The sequence below is a fragment of the Malaclemys terrapin genome, chromosome 4 (genome assembly GCF_027887155.1).
Source record: "Malaclemys terrapin pileata isolate rMalTer1 chromosome 4, rMalTer1.hap1, whole genome shotgun sequence".
In the NCBI taxonomy this organism is placed as follows: domain Eukaryota; kingdom Metazoa; phylum Chordata; order Testudines; family Emydidae; genus Malaclemys; species Malaclemys terrapin.
Genome location: NC_071508.1, coordinates 16219924 through 16236311, shown reverse-complemented (window position 1 = coordinate 16236311; position 16388 = coordinate 16219924).

Here is a 16388-nt window from a genome sequence, read left to right as displayed (position 1 = left end):
GACTTAGGGACATCCAGAGCGTGGGGTTGCATCCCTACTCATCTTGGCTAATAGCTATTGATGGACCTTTCCTCCATGAAATTATCTCATTCTTTTTTAACACAGTTATAGTTTTGGCCTTCACAACATCCCCGGCAACAATTACTACAGGCTGAGAGTGGGTTCCACTACGGTGAGTAGGGGGGTCACCAAATGAAATTAATAGGCAGCAGGTTTAAAACAAACAAAAGGAAGTATTTCTTCATACAACACACAGTTAATATGTGGAACTCCTTGCCAGAGGATGTTGTGAAGGCCAAGACTATAACAGGGTTCAAAAAAGAACTAGATAAGTTCATGGAGGGGAGGTCCATCAATGGCTATTAGCCAGGATGGGCAGGGTTGGTGTCCCTAGCCTCTGTTTGCCTGAAGCTGGGAATGGGCGACAGGGGATGGATCACTTGATGATTAACTGTTCTGTTCATTCCCTCTGGAGCACCTGGCACTGGCCACTGACAGAAGACAGGATACTGGGCTAGATGGACCTTTGGTCTGACCTAGTATGGCCATTCTTATGTGTGGTGTGAAGTACTTCCTTTTGTTTGTTTTAAACCAGATGCCTATTAATTTATTTGGGTGACCCCTGCTTCCTGTGTTATGTGAAGGGGTAAATAACACTTCCCTATTCATTTTCTCCATACCAGTCATAATTTTGTAGACCTCTATCTAACTAACCCCCTTAGTTGTCTCTTTTCCAAACTGAATAATCCCAGTGTTTTTACTCTCTCCTCATAGGAAAGCTGTTCCATACCATAAATCATTTTTGTCATCCTTAGAATCATAGAATATCAGGGTTGGAAGGGACCTCAGGAGGTCATCTAGTCCAACCCCCTGTTCAAAGCAGGTCCAATTCCCAACTAAATCATCCCAGCCAGGGCTTTGTCAAGCCTGACCTTAAAAACCTCTAAGGAAGGAGATTCCACCACTTCCCTAGGTAACCCATTCCTTCTCTGCACCTTTTCCATTTCTAATATATCTTTGAGACATAGAAATATATTAGAACTATATCACTCAAGGCTAAAGAGCACTGTGGGCACTGAGACTAGGATAGGTTTCTTCTGTTTCACCAGCTCAATCACTCAAGGCTAAAGAGCACTGTGGGCACTGAGACTAGGATAGGTTTCTTCTGTTTCACCAGCTCAAATCCAGCGATGGTTGGGTAATGACAAAGTCATTTTCCCTTGTGGTCATTAACTAAACTAGTGTCTCAATCTTCGTCTCATTCCGGCTGGATAAATGTCCTTTGCGTAAGTTAGCGACCTTGTTGGTAGTCTCATTGCAGAGGCTAAGGACTGAATTGGCCATACAGACTGAACTTTACTGTCACCTACAAGAGATGCTTTTGAGAACGTCGTATAGGGTGCAGGGTTTGAGGGACGCTTACCCTGTAGGCTCTTTATACTGTACTGTACTCAGATTGTGGACAGAGGACTTCAGGCCAACATTTTCAAAGCTGGGTGCCTAAAATTAGGCCCCTTCATCCATAATATTTAGACACCTAAATAAGAGACTGATTTGCAGAAGTGCCAACTACCTGCAGCTCCTATTGATTTCAGTGGAGGATGCTCAGCCCCTCTGAATATTAGGTCTGGAATTCAGATGTCTGAATATGGATTTAGGGGCCTAATTGAAGACACCAAAGTTTGACAATTTGACTCTCAGTCTGGCACTTTCACCAGCAATGGGCCAGATTCTGATCTCACCATACTGCCATGATTAGTCCGACTGCCATCCACTGATTAAGGTGCTGCTCAGCATGAGAAGGTTAGAATCAGGCCTAGCGACTGCAAGGAGTAGCAGTACCCAGTTCTCATGCTGTAAATTAGCCTCTGCCCTTTTCACAATGTATCGAATCCTTGTTATTCCCTCATTCAACACTCATTTGTTTTCATCCATGTCTGACTGGGAATGATTGTCAACTCCATCCATGCTTTAGATGGGGCACTGGCTGCTTATCAATCCGGCACTCATGCCCCACCCCTGTGATTGCTAACGCCCAGCCCTGACCACTCCTGGCTGGCCAGCATTGGATCACGCTTACCCTTTCCTTCCATAACTTGGTCTCATCAGCGACGTAATTAATGACAAGTTGCATCCGAAGAAGTGGGCTGTAGTCCACGAAAGCTTATGCTCTAATAAATTTGTTAGTCTCTAAGGTGCCACAAGTACTCCTGTTCTTCTTTTGACGTAATTAATGAAATCCTGACTCACTGTCAGAGCCACCCTCCCCTTTCTCCCAGGCCTGGTAAAGAAAATGACATTTTAACCCGCCTTGCACCTTAATGGACTTGGGAAATGCATCCAGCACCACTGTATGACCCTATATGGTCCTTGCTCTTTGTTGGATGTCTTCTCACTCTAGCTAAAATTAGCATCAGGGCAATAGGCGTTCCAAACCACGCTGCATGCACTACTGCCAGGAACCCATGGGGTTAATAAAACACTGCTGTTTATATTAAAATAATGTGGCATAAAATCCAGGTGCAATAAGGAATTCCTGATGTCAAGGACTGAGCTTTTCCCCATATTTTTCAATGCATTAACGGAAACCTTTACAACTACCACCACACCTCCCTGACCCACCCCCCAGTTTAGCATATTAAAACAACTCCAGCTAAGGATCTTTCCCAACAACAAAATATGCAATAAAGTCCTTGCCTGAAAGGCTGCATTTTAACCTTCCTACGGCACCATGTTAAGAGTCCATGGCTGAAACAATTGCTGCAGAAAATCACCTGGAATCCAGTTAATCCACAGTGAAGTCCCATCTGTTTTCTCTTTCCCTGCATTTTGGATTGAATGTTATTTTCTACATCTTTCTAGGGCTGCCTTGTCTGAACTTGGCCTGGCCCAAACAGAGCCACTATCTGCTATGAGCAGAAAAGTGCCAGAAGAATCCAGTCCCTGAGATTTCAAGTCCCACTCCTGCAATTTGTATTTCCCCAGCAAAGTCCATCTTTAATCAGCATCCTAACAGAGGAATAAAGCAGCCCTCATCCAAAGCCAGAACGTTACCCCAGCACCCACCCCAGAAATAACTGAATAGGTTAGAAATAAATAAATCACCAGACAGCGAATCGTTCCCAGCCACATGCCCATTGCACCCAACTTGCACCCTAGAAACCCCTGTGAACTTGGTGGCTTTACAAAGGGTATTTAGGAGTCCATGAGTTTTCTCCCTTAGTGTGAAGAGGAGGTTAGCAGAAGCTACCACCAATTATCTTTTGTTCAATGTCAAGACAACTAGGAGTAACCCAGATCAATTGTTCCTACCATATGCAAGCAATCACAGTTCATTCGTCATTCTGCACCGGGTGCTTAGAACTCACCTGTATATTGTGTCTTCCTCCTACAGTTCTGTCTTCTCCTTGATTCCCTTCCTCCCCAGGATGCTGTGAAAGCTGCTGCTGCTTGCAAGAGTTGCCTTTCCAGTCTAAGCTCAGATACCAAAGAGCAGCTTAGATCACTAAGAGCCTTTGCTGCTGCTCTCTCTGTGCTCTCACTTTCTCCCTCTCGCTGACCTAATCTCTCTCTTGCCCTCTCCTCTTAGGAGGTGACAGCCTGTGATAAATCAATGCACCAGTCTCTTGTTCATTATTATTTCAGTACATACCACTGACGACACTGGACAAGTTTGAGATTAACTTAATTCTTTGACGTTTCTTAAGTCAGTTCACAGGGCTGGTTTTCTGCAGATCTTCTTTCTTCTTCAAAGCATCGCCTTGAAAGCTTTTGTTCCACTAAAGCTTTGAACAATCTAAGCAAAGCGCAGCATAATTGTCTGCTTTGAAAACAGTAAGATTCATTTGGGCCAGGCTTTCAGAGGTGCTGAGCACCTCACGATCCCAGGTGAAATCAGTGGCTGAGCTCTTCTGAAAATCAGGCCCATAGCACTTTGATTAATATTTCTACAGTCCTTTGAAGATAAAAATCGATATATAAATGCCAAATATTAGTATTCATATTTTTATGGGCTAAGTCACAGCCACTTCCTGAAACCCTTTTAATGTATTTTTAAGTGTTAAACTTCTTTTTCAGCTTACTGTAGTTTTTCTTTTCTTAAAATGCAAGTAGATCAGGTAACGGTACAAGTATGACCTGGTGTTTCAGACACAAGTTACCACCTTTTTTTGTGTGTGTGTGCTGCAAAACAATGCTGTTTTCCCCAATCATCTCACATAAAAAAGAATATTGTAAGAGACAAGGTGGGAGACTTTTCCCACTCAGAACATGTCATGAAAGTTCATGCATCAGTCTGTGTGTTTGGTTAGCCAGGCAGGGTACGGCATATATTTACACATTGCTGTATGAATGGAAAATTTGCCTCTTTGCTATGAAATAAAACATATTGCAAACGTATAGAGCACATATAATTTGCTGCCTTGGTGTGGTCTCTTGAGTAGCCATCATTACTTTTCCTAAAAGTGACAACTTATTTTACCCATAACATACAAAGACTTATACCCAGGATAAAAATCCACAAAATAACTAATTTCAGAACACATGTAGATATAGTCAGTCTCGCTCAAGGTGTAGACCTGATGCAGCAATCATTGGATGGGATTCTCTGGCCTATGCCATGCAGGAGATCAGACTAGAGGATTAGAATAGTCTCTTCTGGTCTTAAAATACAAGCATCTATTAACTCTGCCTGGGTTTAGTTCAACTGGTGCAAGTGCCTGTATGCCCACTCCTATTCCAGCTTAAGAGTGGTTTATTTCAGGTAAGCTAAACCACAGTAAGCCCACTTACACCCAAATAGGAGTGTCTACCCAGCCGTTTGCACAGATTTGACTAAATTGCACCTTAGGTTGTTTCCATTTCACAGGGTTTGAAACTGAATCTTTTCCATTAATTTTTCTCCCCAAAAATATTTGAATTTTTGAAGTTTCCTTTCCCCTTCTTGCCTCTCCCTTTTTTCCTTTATGCCACTCACTGCAATAAAACGAATAATGGCGAGGATTGGGGTTCTCCCCACCCCTCTTTTTTCTTTGCTCACTCTGTAGCTTTTCAAAATTCCTACTTTGGCCAAGTCAGACAAGCCGCAGAGTGACAGTTGCATTTTCCTTTTGCCACTTGGTGATTTTCCCAGAGCTGATGATGATCTGAAAAGTCAGAGAGTGAAGAATAGAAAAGTGCAAACAAGGACAATTTTAATTTTTTTCTGTTCTCAAGATTGTTTTGTTTCAAAATTTTCTATTGTTTGGGTCAAAAATTGCCATTTTCCTGTGGGGAGAAAAAATCATTTTCAACAAAACTCCATTTTTTCCAGAGGAAAATTTTCTGGTTCAGAAATTGCAACCAGCTGTTTCCACCACCCACAAGACTCCACCCACCGCTCACCAGGGCCGGCTCTAGGTTTTTTGCCGCCCCAAGCAAAAAAAATTTTGGCTGCTCCCCCGTCCCAGCCCTGGGCTCCTCGCCACACCCCCCTGCTGCCCCAGCCTTGGGCTCTCCCCCTCCACCCCCATCCCCACCCCCTGCTGCCCCAGCTCTGGGCTCCCTCATTCCTCCCCACCATTGCCCCACACACACACCTCCTGCCGCCCCAGCCCTGGGCTCTCTCCCCTCCCCACCTGCACCCTCCTTCCGCCGCAGCCCTGGGTCACTGGTAACTCACTCCCACGGCGGGTCATTCAGCAGGAATTTTAGATGTGCACAGAACACAGACAGGATTGGTTCCCATATGATTACAGAACTGCAGTAAAGTGGAACAATTTTCAGCTTGTGTGATTGGAGGATATCTGGATGCATATTATAAGACTGTTCTACATAAATGAGGAAAAGTTGAGGTGCCTTTATTATTCTTTTGTTCCACTCTTTCTTTCTATGGGGAATTTGCCAATGCAATATCACTGTCTTCCTTTTACACAAAGAAAAAAAAAAGGCAATGGCTGTTGAAAATAGCAATTCCAGTCCTAATAACCACTGGGAAGCATTTCTTGCTCAATTTTATCCTACTTTTTCTACAGCAAGTTACAGTGGATCCGTATATTTGATTTGGGAGAAATGAAGTAACAGCTGCCCAAACGGAGCTTGAGCACTCCTGAATTTTGAGGTGTTCAAATCTGGAAGGCAGGTGCTGGGAGGAGGGGGGGGAGGAAGGGCGGGCTGTGGCTCTGCGGGGGAGCACGGCAGCATGTATGCAGCAGAGCCTGCAGTCTAAAGAGGGCTCCCCTTTCTGTGAAATGGGCATATTACCCTTCCAAATTCTGCTGCAGAATTAGCTTCCCCAGGCAACTGCCTCACACAACCCAGCCCTGGAAAACTGCACTTTCTTCCACCTCCTCCTCATGGGATGGTCCTCTCTTGCCATGTGTTTAATTATCTTCTCAGCAGCAGCTTGATCAGGATTAAGTATCCTGTGTTCTCCTAAACAAAACCTGGAAAGGATGGATGGCAGCAGGGGGAACAGGTTAAACAAACAGACTAAGCAATTCGATATGCATCATGGTGTCTGGCTTGCCAGCGTTAGAGCGGTAACAAAGTCTGTGCCAGCCAGTTATGGTGGTGGGGGAGGGCAGGGAGATGAGGAACTGGGCTGAGATCTACTGAATTCATTTCACACCGATTCACTGAGCAGCCATCAGATGGGAAGGAGAATGAACAAAGCCAGTGACAAAACTCTCCATCCCAACTTCCTGAGCCATCTAGTCCCAAAGGCTAAGCACAGCTGTATCTTTTCAGCTTAACCAAAGTGGGAGAGACAAGGTGGGTAAGGTGATATCTGTTATGGGACCAACTTCTGTGGAAGAGACAAGCTCTTGAGCTCCAGAGAGTTCTTCTGCAGGTCTTGGCCTGTGTTCATCATGTCTTTACTCATGAAGCAAGTGGCCTCCAAGGTTTTTGTCCCTTTGCTGGTATCGATGTGAGGAATTAACACATCTAACAGAAGAATCAGGAAGGAAGCATGCCCCACCGAGCAGAGCAGCTTAATCTCAGAGACCCCAGTTTATGCCATTGCTTTTGCACAGGGTCCAAGACAGCAAGTGACTTCCAAATCCTTTTGTTGCCTGAATCCTGCTGCTTGGAGACTGAATGATGCCCTTTGCTCTCCCTGCTGATCTCAGTGATGGCTCCCCATTGGCGCCATTGCAGTGCATGGACTTGGCACGTGGAGGGGAGGGCAGGGGTAGCGAAAATGCTGGCTGGAGAGGACATCGTAAAATAAGAATCTGGCACTTATTAGCAGCCAAGGCTTATGTCAGACTGCTGCAAATATTCCCCCCCGACCTTTTCAAGCATGTTTTCTGAGAGAGCCTACACTCATTAAGTGCTACTTGATCCTCTGCTAATGCGGCAATTACGAAAGGACCACGAGGGCTTGTCTGATCAACACCTTGACTAGGGAATGGGGCTGCACGCTCCCATTCTTCCCAGGACCGCTTTTCCCCACTTGCCTGGGGTGGTCATTAAACCATCACAGTTTTAGGATTCAGAGTGGTAGCTGTGTTAGTCTGTATCAGCAAAAAGAATGAGGCGTACTTGTGGCACCTTAGAGACTAACAAATTTATTTGGGCATAAGCTTTTGTGGGCTAAAACCCACTTCATCGGATGCATGCAGTGGAAAATACAGTAGGAAGATATATATACACACAGAACATGAAAATATATCTGGGTATGGCAACACCCATTTTTTCATGTTCTCTGTGTACTGTATTTTCCACTGCATGCATCCGATGAAGTGGGTTTTAGCCCACGAAAGCTTATGCCCAAATAAATTTGTTAGTCTCTAAGGTGCCACAAGTACTCCTCATTCTTTTTACAGTTTTAGGAGGCACATTCCAATGGAAACCCAAGCCTGGTCCAGGGCATTTTGCTTTGCAATGGTTGCACAGGCTCAAGGAAGAACCTCAGAACTCCAGGCCTCAGCTCCTTCTGCCCGTCCAAGGAAGCGGTGCCACGTGGTGTGAAGGTGATGACTGGGGAGCAACATTGGCAAAGGACTCTCTGCTACCCAGCATCTGCAGCAGGCTCCTGTCATCAGATCTCCCCATTGAGGGAGATGGTCTGTGGCAGAGGCAAGCCCAGATCAACCTCCAGAGACAATCACAACCCCAAACTCAGCTGAGATGGGTCCTCTCCATAGTGGACTGAGCCAACCCCCCAATTCATACACCCCTAACATCAGTGAAATCCTGCTCAGCCTTCATCTAATCCAGAGGACCCCACTGCTTCTAGCTCAAAACCCTGTCTTCATGAGGAGCCACACCACGGCCACTGTCCCTCCTGAGGGATTCAACCCAGTGACACCTCCCCAAGAGTCAGCCAGAGGGTCACTAGAGTGAAGTTTCCCCATCCCTACTCATGGGCTGTCCCCTCCCCTGGGGTCCCAGCCCCAGCAGTGACAGACACAGCGCAGGAAACTCCTTTGCACTGCCCTTATCTTAACATTTTTCGAGTCTTTGTAGCTTAAAAGCCACAGAAAAGCACAAATTCCGAACATCACACACACCCCATGATAACAAATTGTTTTCCCCTTTATGACTCAGAACTTAATTTAGTTTTGCCAAGAAAAGCCGGTGGAATGGCAGCAGCCCCGCCAGCTGCATCCAAGCGCCAAGGCTGCCTCACTTAGTGGTAGTCATACATCTGAGAGCAATGGTCAGGGATTGCACTGGGCTTGGTTAGATGTGAGTCAGTGACAGCGTGGGGGACATGGAATACAACAAGCACTGACTTAGAACTGCTTCTCACCACAACCATTAATGATAACAGGGGGTCTGCACACAACTCCTTCCATGCATAGCTAGAAACAGGGCTGGCGCTTCCACTAGACGATCCTAGGCGGTCGCCTAGGGCAGCAGGATTTGGGGGGCGGCATTTTGCCGCCCTCGGTGGAAATTTGGCAGCAGGGGGTGCTTCTGCTCCGGGTCTTCGGTGGAAATTCGGCGGCGGGTTCTTCACTCACTCCGGGACCCACCACCGAAGTGCCCCGAAGACACGGAGCGGAAGGAGCCCCGCTGCCGAATGCTCAGAGGAGGAGCGCTGCCGCCTAGGGCGGCAAAAACCCTGGCGCCGCTCCTGACTAGAAACACCCTCCGTGTGAACATAAACTGGCCCAGGTGACATCATGCGCTTCCCTGAAAACAACGGCCCCTGTACTGAAAAAACAGAGTGGCCGGTTGACATGAACTGGCACAGCCTGCAGCATATTCAAAGCCATAGGCGCCAACTCTATAGGTGCTCCCGGGGTTGGAGCACCCACGGGGAGCAGCCAAGCTCCCTGCCCCCCGCCTCAACTCACCTCCACCTCCTCCCCTGAGCACGCAGCGTCCCTGCTTCTCCCCCAGCTCCCAACGCTTGCCGCCGCGAAACAGCTGTTTTGCAGCGGCAAGTGCTGGGAGAGGGCGGGAGGAGGGGGAACGCGGCGCGCTCGGGGAAGAGGCGGGGCCCGGGCGGGGATTTGGGGAAGGGGTTGGAATGGGTGCGGGGCAGGGGTGGAGTCGGGGCAGGGTCGAGCGGGGGGGGGGGTCGAGCACCCACCAGCGCTGGGAAAAGTTGGCGCCTATGTTCAAAGCCCGTTATGCTGGAAGATGTCTGGATTCGTGTCACTAGCCATGTGGATGGGAGGACTTGGAAGTGCCGTACTACATATTGGGACGCTCTGTACCTCGGGCAAATACCCTACACCCATATGTTCATCTTTATAAAATGATTGTGTGGTATCCAATGCAAAGTTTGTCATGTTGGGTGTCTTCGGAAGGCTCATAGAATATCAGGGTTGGAAGGGACCTCAGGAGGCTATCTAGTCCAATACCCTGCTCAAAGTAGGACCAATTCCCAACTAAATCATCCCAGCCAGGGCTTTGTCAAGCTTGACCTCAAAATCCTCTAAGGAAGGAGATTCGACCACCTCCCTAGGTAACCCATTCCAGTGCTTCACCCCCCTCCTAATGAAAAAGTTTTTCCTAATATCCAACCTAAACCTCCCGCTTGCAACTTGAGACCATTACTCCTTGTTCTGTCATCTGCTACCACTGAGAACAGTCTAGATGCATCCTCTTTGGAACCCCCTTTCAGGTAGTTGAAAGCAGCTATCAAATCTCCCCTCATTCTTCTCTTCTGCAGACTAAATAATCCCAGTTCCCTCAGCCTCCCCTCATAAATCATGTGCTCCAGCCCCCTAATCATTTTTGTTGCCCTTTGCTGGACTCTTTCTAATTTTTCCACATCCTTCTTGTAGTGTGGGGCCCAAAACTGGACACAGTATTCCAGCTGAGGCCTTACCAATGCCGAATAGAGGGGAACGATCACGTTCCTCGATCTGCTGGCAATGCCCCGACTTATACAGCCCAAAATGCCATTAGCCTTCTTGGCAACAAGGGCACATTATTGACTCATATCCAGCTTCTCGTCCACTGTAACCCCTAGGTCCTTTTCTGTAGAACTGCTGCCTAGCCATTCAGGCCCTAGTTTGTAACAGTGCATGAGATTCTTCCGTCCTAAGTGCAGGACTCTGCACTTGTCCTTGTTGAACCTCTTCAGATTTCTTTTGGCCCAATCTTCTAATTTGTCTAGGTCCCTCTGTATCCTATCTCTACCCTCCAGCATATTTACCACTCCTCCCAGTTTAGTGTCATCTACAAACTTGCTGAGGGTGCAATCCACGCCATCCTCCAGATCATTAATGAAGATATTGAACAAAACCAGCCCCAGGACCGACCCTTGGGGCACTCCACTTGAAACCGGCTGCTAACTAGACATGGAGCCGTTGATCACTACCCGTTGAGCCCGACGATCTAGCCAGTTTTCTATCTACCTTATAGTCCATTCATCCAGCCCATACATCTTTAACTTGCCAGCAAGAATACTGTGGGAGACCATATCAAAAGCTTTGCTAAAGTCAAGGAATAACACATCCACTGCTTTCCCCTCATCCACAGACCCAGTTATCTGATCATAGAAGGCAATTAGGTTAGTCAGGCATGACTTGCCCTTGATGAATCCATGCTGACTGTTCCTGATCACTTTCCTCTCCTCTAAGTGCTTCAGAATTGATTTCTTGAGGACCTGCTCCATGATTTTTCCAGGGACTGAGGTGAGGCTGACTGGCCTGTAGTTCCCCAGATCCTCCTTCTTCCCTTTTTTAAAGATGGGCACTACGTTAGCCTTTTTCCAGTCATCCGGGACCTCCCCCAATCGCCATGAGTTTTCAAAGATAATGGCCAATGGCTCTGCAATCACGTCCGCCAACTCCTTTAGCACCCTCGGATGCAGCGCATCTGGCCCCATGGACTTGTGCTCGTCCAGCTTTTCTAAATAGTCCCGAACACTTCTTTCTCCACAGAGGGCTGGTCACCTCCTCCCCATGCTGGGCTGCCCAGTGCAGTAGTCTGGGAGCTGACCTTGTTTGTGAAGACAGAGGCAAAAAAAGCATTGAGTACATTAGCTTTTTCCACATCCTCGGTCACTAGGTTGCCTCCGTCATTCAGTAAGGGGCCCTTGACTTTCCTTGACCTTCTTCTTGTTGCTAACATACCTGAAGAAACCCTTCTTGTTACTCTTCATGATGCACTGAGCATAGTTGTTATAGTGATGTTATAGTAATTGTTACAGTAACGTTATAGTAAGGTAATAGGTTATAAATTCATGTATATAGTTATGAGGCCGAAAATGTATCCTCATGGCATAACGCAAGCCCATGCAAAAACTCTCCAAGAACAGAGATGCAGTTCTCAGCTCGTCAGGGCATGGATGGGACAAACCCAGCCCAGCCTCACAGGAACAACGGACACTGGCTTAGGCAGCAACAATCTGTTAGACCCTCGAGGGAGTCACCCCCTTTCCTTTGGACAGTTTGGGACTGCGATGAGGAAATGCTCACCTGACTCTGAAGGGGGGGGGACGCAAAGCCAGGAGGAAAGAAAGAACATGATAAAAGGGAGAGATATTTTGCCATGCTCTCTCTCTCCCACCTACATCTACAGACACCACCACCACCAAGCGACTGAAGCGCTGATCAAAGGGGAGAACCTGGCTGAAGGGCAACCAGCCAGCCTGTGGTGAGAAGCATCTAAGTTTGTAAGGGCACTGAAAGTGTTAATATCAGCTTAGAATGCGTTTTGCTTTTATTTCATTTGACCAAATCTGACTTCTTCTGCTTTGACTTATAATCACTTAAAATTGATCTTTATAGTTAATAAATTTGTTTCTTTATTCTACCTGAAGCAGTGCATTTGGTTTGAAGCACGTCAGAGGTGCCCCTTGGGATAACAAGCCTGGTACATATCAATTTCTTTGTTAAATTGACTAACTTATATAAGCTTGCAGTGTCCAGTGGGCAGGACTGGACACTGCAGATGGAGTATCCTAGGGTTGTTTCTGGGACCAGAGATATTGGCTAGTGCCATTCACTTGCAAGTAGCTGGGAGCAGCTTACATGCCAAAGGCTGTATGTGAACAGCCCAGGAGTGGGGGTTCTTACAGCAGAGCAGGGTAAGGCTGGCTCCCAGAGTCAAGGATTGGAGCGACCTAGCAGATCACTGGTCCAGACAACACCAGAGGGGAACGTCACACATAGCAATTCACAGGTGTCAGTCCTAGACTGCTGCCAGAACCCCTGTATCACTGCTAACCGATAGTCAGCTCTTTTAACCTTTCATCATGAGTCATTCTCTGCACTGGTGGCTCTTCCCTGAACTCTACCATGAGGCTACTGTAGGAAGCCAAACTGGAACCTGGATTCAACCAGCATCTAAAAGATCTTAATGTGATCTGGGGGCCACTCCTGTTCAGGGCCCAGTGGTGCACTGGCGGGGGGTGTCTAGGGACCTCTTGTTAAAATCCAGCCATCGTTTTTGCGGGGAAGATTGGGCAATCACTTTACCAATGCTGGAGCCCCACCTCCTGGATGATGCTAATTCATTCCTAGCAGAGATGGCTTGTCTCTGGGGCTCCTACCTGCATTTTCCCCACTCTGTCTTTGGAATGGAACTGATTGCAGGTGTCTAGTAATACCACCCTTTTCCCAGGGGATTGTCCTGCTCAGCTCCCCTACAATTTCATTGTTCCTCTTGCCTCATTTCCAGAGTGGAGCACTGTGCTATACTTGAAATATTTTCAGGAGCAAAACATTTATGGCCAAAGGACACTTATGAGTCTGTTAGCCAAGGGGTGACCTTTCTTCTCATTTTTGTTGATGGGGGCAATAAATAAATGCCCCTGGCAATCATCTCCCTCCCCAATCCTTGGGGTCTATCACTGGCTAAAGGGGAATATTTTTGTGGAAGCCTTATGTTAAAATACTGGCAGCTCAGGCTGCCTGATGTGCCTTATGAGCTCTATCCAGGAATCGCTTCCTCCCCCACTGAAATGGGGCAGCAGTTTGGTACAGCACAGCAATGCATCGGGACAGGACAAGGGAAGAAGTGAGGAAAAATCCTGTATGCAACTGAAACACACAGGAATTGTAGGGAGGCAGAATGCAACTGCCCAAGGTGGAATCTGGCCAGGACACCTGGCCTGACACCCTTCCTCCTGCCAAAAGTGCTAAGGGATCTGTAATGACCACAGGGGCTTTGGTTTTATAGTGCATCCAAAGGGCAGCACCCCCGGGGCATTGCTCCAGTCTTGGAACAAAAGGAAGGGCGCCCCCTACTGACTCACAATATTGGGTTTTCTTTGGTGGTCTCCCATCCAAGTACTAACCCAGCCCATCCCCACATAGTCTGCAAGGTTTCTGGATTGCAGCTTGAGGTTAAATGGCTGCAGGCCACTAAAAATGTGACCCTAAAATGTTCAGACCAAGATACACCTGGCCCATTTGCTCAATTTATTCACTTCAACCCAGTTTCCTAGTGCGCAGTGCCCATGCCACCCTGCGATGAGCCTGCCAGACATCTGGCTGACTGGACCTGGCACCCTCCCAGAGGCAGCTGCAGGATTTAGTCACTTCCAGCACCCCCCTCCCACTTGTGCCAAGTCAGAAAGGAACATGCCGGGTCCAGGGAGGTAATAGAAGCAGAGTAGTGAGAAGACCCAGGGTGAGGGGATAAGGGCAGGCAACATCCCACTCAGTGCCACTAATTCCTCGACCCAGCACGCCCCATGTGAGGAGATGCCCACACCTACACACATGGTACACCATGGCTCACGTGGGCCAATAGCAGGAGGGTGTGCAAGTGCCTGGAGCCATTTCTGCCAGCAGCGCACAGGGGAGCTCCCAACCCATGGCAGTGCAGTAGATGCTGTTGGGTGAGCAGTCACCCTCCCAGTGACCCAGAGATAAGCAGCCCTGACAAGCATGGGTAAGCCAGGCTCCAAGTGCCTTTCTAGCCCCGATCTCATGGTGACTGACAATGAGATGGGCAGAGATGGATCCCCTCCCTCACGCCTGCCTTGCAGCACTGCACTGCCAGCTATCTGGCATTGGGCAAGGGGTGTCATCTTCCCCTGGAACATCAGGGACTGGCAGCTTGTGGAGCCAGCTTCCCAGAGCATGGGGGTGGCTGACCAGGGCAGGATACAGGGCTAAGTATTGCAGTTATTGGGTGCCTTATAGACAGCGAGGCTGGCTAGACTCCTGGGCCCATCTACTATGACAGGAGGTGGGGTGAGAGCACACCATGTATGGGGCTTTGCAATGTCTACGTTTGCATTAGTGCCCCAAGATCATATTGTCTTTGGTGGGAACACCAAGCAGAGCTGGAGGTTGAGTTCAGCGTATTGACACTGCATCACCAGGGTTTGTCTGGAGGCTGCTCTCACAGAGGTAACAGCCTGCGGACGCTGCTGGCTATGGAGAAATTGCCCAATCTCAGCGCCCAGTTCTCTAGCACTTAAGGCTTACCTATACAAATGTTCTTCATGGCAAGTTTGGGCTCACTCCATCCCACTGCTCTGCTGATGCCCCTCAACCTTAACCGTGATCTCTAGATTCCCACCTCCAAGCCTCTTTTCACACTGCTCCTTATTCTTGGAACAGCCTCCCTCATCCGAAAATCCCCTTCCTCTGTCCCCAAGTCCCCTTATAACCAGATGGGGCCCAATCCCAAACCCCAGATCCAAACAACCCTAATGTTCGAAAGCCACTCCCAGATCCTAATTTTGTGCCCATCTTTACTTCAGCCCCATCCCGCCCCTTCCACTGTCCACTCCTACCCTTGGGTCCCATCCAAAGCTCCTTAGACCTGAGAGACCCACACCACAGTGACCTAACTCAGGGTATGTCAACACTGCACACTAAGCCCCAGCTCTGGTTCAGGGTGGAGCCCCACTCCCCCTTCTGTCCACACACAAATTACTCTGACTCAGGTCAGTAAGCACTCAGGACCCTGGTCCTAGGAGCTTGCTGCGGGGGGTGGTCAGAGTGTGAATCCCACTGTGACTCAGGGCCAAGCCCTGTCATTTTGCAGTGTGCACATCGGTCAAACCGCAGACCTGAGTCACAAAATCTGCATAGTGCAGTGTGGATGCGTTAGCACAGCTGAGAGACCCAGGCCCGGCAATTGTAAGCCCAGGTTTACAATGCAGTGTGGCCGCTTGGAAACACGGACTCCACAAGCCTGGGTCCTGCAGACCCTGGGTTTACACTGAAGTGTGGATGCTTAGATAAGAACAGCCACATAGTGAGAGCAAAGGTCCATGTAGCCCAGTATCCTGTCTTCCGACAGTGGCCAATGCCAGGTGCCCCAGAGGGAATGAACAGAACAGGGAATCATCAAGTGATCCATCCCCTGTTGCTCATTCCCAGCTTCTGGCAAACAGAAGTTAGGGACATTCTCCCTGCCATTGTGTACAAACAACCTAGGATGGCACCACTAAAGTCTTATCTCTAATGACCCAAAGCAAGACAAATTGGAACCCAGGCCTCAAGACAGAAGGCCACTCTATTAATCCAATGTATTGTCTAGTCTGCTTATACTAGAGTTTTTGTTTGGTTGGTTTGTTTCGAAGGTAAACATGCTGATTTTCTTGTTCAGTATTTAAAAACAAGTGTACTCATTCTATTGCGTATCTGCATTATAATAAGGAAGGCATGTTTGTACTTTCAATTTCTTCTTATTCTGTAGTCTATGCAGAGCTGGAAGCGCTGCAGGGCTATGGTGCCACATAACTAACCCCTCTTGCCAGTGAAGCAAGACTGACTCCAAAAGTCCTCTGGACCTGATTTTTGGTGAGATTGTGTTTTAGATTCTGGGAGGAATGTAAAGCAAAGAAGGTAAATCAGAAGGGAGTGGGAAACAGGTTTCAGGGCTCTGAATGGCAAATCAAGACCCCCCCCCCCCAATAGAAACGAAGAGAACGTTAAAAAGCTCTAGCAGATCCAGTCATAGCACAAGTTCCAATAAAATAAGGCAAAGTGTGTAGTACTGTAGTTAGATCATGGCCAAGGGCCAAGGCATTA